Genomic DNA, 5,433 nt, shown 5'->3' with positions numbered 1-5,433 from the left:
TTCACTGCATTGGATGCCAATAGTGGTTTCTGGCAGGTAAAACTCAGTGACATTTCCAGTCACCATACCACCGTTGGCCGATTCCGATAGCTGAGGATGCCATTTGGCATCACCTCTGCACCCGAGGTGTGGCAAAGAAAGATGCATGAAGCAATTGAGGGTCTCCAAGCAATAGAAGTGATTGCCGACGACTTCCTGGTTTGTGGATACGGAGACACGGTAGATGAAACAGTGACGGAACATGATCAGAATCTAACAGCCTTTTAGCAAAGATGTATTATGCTCAATCTGACACTTAATCCTCAGAGGATAAACCTTCGCCATTCTCAAGGGCCATTTGCTTACATCTCATGGTGTGGTTACTGATCCTAGCAAAGTTCGTGCCATACGTGATATGCCTACCCCGACCGATGTCAAGTCCCTGAAGAGATTTCCGCCGGGCATCGTCACGTACTTAGCAAAGTTCTTTCCTAAGCTGTCATCTGTGTGTGAACCGTTAAAGCGACTGCAGCTCAAAGACGAAGAATGGTGTTGGCTGCCTATTGATGATGAAGCTGTGCAGAGTGTCAGAAATCTTGTTTGTCAAGCCCCAGTGTTGAAGTTTTATGATGTTACTGGTAAAGTCACAATTGAGTGTGATGCATCACTCAGTAGAATTGGTGACTCCCTACTCCAGGAAGGTCACCCAATAGCTTTTGCTTCAAGAGTGCTAACCCCAGCCGAAAGTCGATATGTTCAGATTGAAAAAGAACTGTTGTCTGTAGTTTTTGAATGTGAAAGGTTTGATACATACCTGCACGGTCGAGACATTGTTCATGTCAGAACGGATCATTAATCTCTTGAAGCTATTTTCAAGAAGGACTTTGGTTCCTCTAGTCCTAAGCGTCTACAGAAGATGCTACTGCGTTTGCAGCGATATAACCTCGATGTTAAGTATAAGAAAGGAAGTTTGATGGTTATGCCTGATCCCTTGTCCGGAGCCTACTTGGGCGAACTTCCCACTCGGACAGAGTACTGCCATGAGCTTGAGAAGATAGTACTTGTGGAGGATTTTCCTGTTTCAGAAGCACGATTGAAAGAATTCAAAGACGGTACTGTTTAGGATGACAACCTTAAGATCCTCATGACAGTTGTTCTTGAAGGTTGGCCTAAGAGTCTGGATGAAGTTTCAGCAGAGGTCAAGCCGTATTCCAGTTTGGAGAAATCACTGCCCGAGATGGTCTCCTGTTCAAAGGCGAGCGCCTCACTGTTCCTTCCAATCTCAGGAAAGAAATGATTGAAATGGTCCACTCTTCTCATCCGGGTATTGAAGGATGTCTGTGACGGGCTAGAGAGGTGTTTTACTGGCCGCGCATGAATGCCGAGTTGAAGGATTTGCAACACTTTTAAGCCAGATCAGCCTCGAGAACCACTGGTGCCCCATGAGATTCCATCCAGACCTTGGCAAAAAGTTGGCACAGACCTGTTCCTGTTTCATGGGCGTCAGTACCTGATTACGGTTGATTATTGCTCTTCTTTCTTCGAGGCGGATAAGTTGGACAAGACAGATTCAGCAACGGCAGTTTAAAATGCAATTTAGCCGCCATGGAATTCCGGAGATAGTCATCTCTGACAACGGTTCGCAGTATGCTTCAACAGAATTTGCACGGTTTGCAAGTGGCTGGCATTTTCAACACATCACCTCCTGTCCGCTTCATTCCAAAAGAAAGGTTGAGAGTGCCGTTAAAATCGGTAAAGGTATATCATGAAGCAGTGCGCGTACATTATGACCCATACCTCGCACTATTGGATTATCGTAATACCCACGCGGAAGTTGTTTCATCTCCTGCACAATGGCTGTTCAGTAGGAGGAAACGCAATCTGTTACCTTTGTCAGTTAAACAACTAGAGCCTTGGACAGTACCCCTACAACCCCTACCCCTACTTTTGTGCAACAAAAGTTGATTGGCTCTAAACAAAGGCAGGCTTTCTACTACAACCTGAAGGGAACTGTATTACCTGAATTGCAACCTGGACAAACTGTCAGGATGAAGAAGCCTAATGCATCTACTTGGTCACAGGCTGTTTGCAAGAAAATGATTGGTCCACGTTCTTACGTTGTTGAGTCGGATGGGTGAACCTGCCGACGAAACCGCAGACACCTGCGATCAGTGCTGCAGTGAGAATCATTGCCAGTATCAAAAGCAGCGGCTGAAACACAGCAGTCAGTACCACAAACAGATTCCCTACTGTTAACGAAGCCTGCAGCTGACCCAGTAAAACCTGCACCCGCTACTCTTCTCACGAGGAACGGTTGCATTATTAAACCGCCTGCTCGTCTTGTTGAACACTGTTGAACATTTTTATCGTGTTTGTTATACCAAAAGAACTGTGCGGAGTGTTTCTTTTTTTTTTTTCCAAAGGGGAAGATGTTATGATAATCGTCACGTGACCAGGACCACGTGCGAAATCGCATGCAGTTTTTGAAGAACCGAACGCCATTAAAGTTGTGTTGTTGTGTTTTAGAAGTCGTTGCACTCTGCTCGGTGTCCTACGTAGATAGTAACAGGGAGACTTGCAACAAGTAGGTAGTAGAGAGGGAAATTTTATCAGATTTTTCTTCTATGTAAGTAATCATGTTTTTTACAATTATTTTTTTCTATATTTTAAACTATTATTTTACTTCAGAAGTCATACAATATACCTGGTAAAAGTGTTTTTTGTACGTGTTATTTTCCATTTTGTTTAATTAATCAACTTCGCAATTTTGACCACGTCAGTTTGTCCGTAGTTTTAATATTTGTTTTTCGACTGGGTCAAAGCTCTGGGCTGCATCTTTGTTGTTCTTTTCTTTTTCTTTCTTGACTCGGCACGAAAGGGTTAGGTAGAGGTCCGGCGTTGGACTAGAAACCCCCTTGGTCGATTGCGCTCTACCCCTGAAGATTCGCAGCCTTTTACGAACCTAATGGTGTCGCAGTCCGTTTTTTTTTTTTTAACTTTCGGGTTGTTTGGATTTGCCTCATGGAAACAGTGTTTCATTTTGCATAGGATTTCCTTAGTTTTCAGAAAAAATTCCTTTTCCATATTTTTTTAAGAACAAAGATTATAGCATAGTTTTTTTTTTTTCATATTTATTACGTGATTCCTATTTTTTTAAGAACGAAATACTTTTCGTGTTCAAATATTTGTTTATCCGAGTCCTACTTAATTTAAGTTTCTTTCACTATCTGGGTGTTTTGACATTAAAGTTATTAATTTCACACAGAGTTTGTTTTATTTGTTAACCTTATCTAAAGATTGAGAGCTTGCTTTGTGAATTTCTCTTCCCCATTATTACACAAACTAACCTTTTGTTTGTGATTTTCTCTTAACTCACCATCCACACAATCAATGTTTCCCCGAACCACCTTCTAATTAGTGAATGTTTTAGTTAGTGGAGAGAAACCCCTTCTTGTAAGGTGGATTCTTTTGTCAACACCATAAGGTCGAAACCACAATGGTTGATATTAAAGAACCGACCCTACAGTCGTCGTTCGGAGGTGTGACGTAAAAGTAAGGTTTGTAGGCTTACGAAACTTACCCTGGAAACCTATTCTCTGTGCTCTTATGTTAAGTCTTTATTTTATGAGGGAAGTACGTAATAGCCATAGGCTAATGAACTAGTGGCCCTCAATCAGTAATTGATTGAAGATTCCAGATGCTGCACTTTTAAACACGTTCTATTGTATTCGAGACATACTTTCTGACAAACATTACTGAAAAAGTTTTTAATGTCACTCAGAATTTGTCTTATGTGTTAAAGTTATGTTGAATTTGCGAGCTTGCTTTGTTAAATTCTGTTCCTCATTTTACAAACTTTGTTCACGAACTTTGTATTGATCAACACGTTGTGCAATCATTTGATTGGTTGAAAGTCATATGACAAACTTCCTGCCTTCTGAAAATGTTATAAGATACATACAAATCAGTGAAACTTTAAAAAAGACTTGCTTAAAAGAAGGCAAGAGTGATGGGATTTTATAAATTTCCAATAAACGAATCCTTGTAAAATTATTTTTCACTTGACCTTTCGTATGAATCTACGGACATCCGGCCTCAGAAGTGACGGTTAATACAAAACTTGAATTTATACATACACGATCACTAACAAGTAACAACAGAATCAAAAAAAAAAAAAAAAAAAAAAAAAGAACAAATAACAGAAAACTAATAAAGGAGCAGTTAGGATCTTGCTTTTTTCTTTTTTGTCATGTCTATTGTTACCTAATACTTAATAAGTTATAGTAATCGTGTCCATATAAAGTCAAATGTTGTAGTAAGTAAAAACCTCTGTTAAAGGATGGGAAACATACCAGGGAAACAATTTCAAGCAATTTTAGAAAGGCAGTTGGAAAATAATATGGAGAAATTAAGGTTAACTAGTGAGGAAGATAAAAATTTGCATACGAGTTGTTTTTGTGAACGTTTGTGAGCACATGTTTTTTAAATGCCACGAACCACATCGTGCGCTAGATCATCAAATTAAACTCTTGTGAATGAAAATTTCATAATTTGGACCTAAAAATTCGGAAAGTTTGATTAAAAACGATTTTGAACAACTGCTCAGGGTTTTTGCCCACCCTAAGACCGAAGCTAGTTAACCATGCAAAAACACAATTGCCATTGCTTGTCGTCATAGAGAAATGACAGGTGTTGACGCGTATAAGTAAAAAAAATTTCTGCAAAATTTACGGATGATTCTTTTTTAGCCAAATTTGGTGGAAATATTGGTTAACTACAAAAAAGTTTCTTTTTCAACTTCTTGTACCAGAACATGCAATTTGAATTTTTCTCCATTTTTCCTCAAATATTTTGAAATTTTTTTTCCGAATTTTTGTACTTACGGTTATTTTTTTCTGAAAGTTCCTTGGTTTTTATGCTGAATATATATATACATATATATTTCACTGAAAAGGCTGTTTGATAACCTTTAAAATGAGATATTGTAACCACATTGCTATAAATATAAGTTCAGAAAAATTAATTAGTATCATGGGACTTTTAGGACCCATGTTTTCAACCAGAGGAAAGTGAGTTCTAAATGTCACCTGGTTGCATGACTAATTTATAAATTATTAATTACCTTATCAAATACTACATTTGTCAAATCAAGTGATATATTTCGTTTTCGACGTATAAGCCTGAGGCTACGAATAAGGGAAATTTACTTGGCTCCAGTGAAACGTGTTCTATACCAGGTATGCCTAGACTTTCCCTTGGTCTGTGAAAACTTTTAATTAAACTCAGGAATTTCTTAAATGGGCTTTGTCACAGCAGTGCAGTTCGTTTTGTGTCGTTTTATCATTTACATGCACCGTCTCACTATACAACTTAACGTTAACTCAGAAATTACTTTAAACCAACACTAGCCAAAGCTTCTGGAAGGCAAATTGTTTTATTCAAACCTTACTTCAA

Source organism: Montipora foliosa, chromosome 8 (genome assembly GCF_036669935.1).
Source record: "Montipora foliosa isolate CH-2021 chromosome 8, ASM3666993v2, whole genome shotgun sequence".
Classification (NCBI taxonomy): Eukaryota; Metazoa; Cnidaria; class Anthozoa; order Scleractinia; family Acroporidae; genus Montipora; species Montipora foliosa.
Note: the sequence above shows the minus strand (reverse complement) of the source record.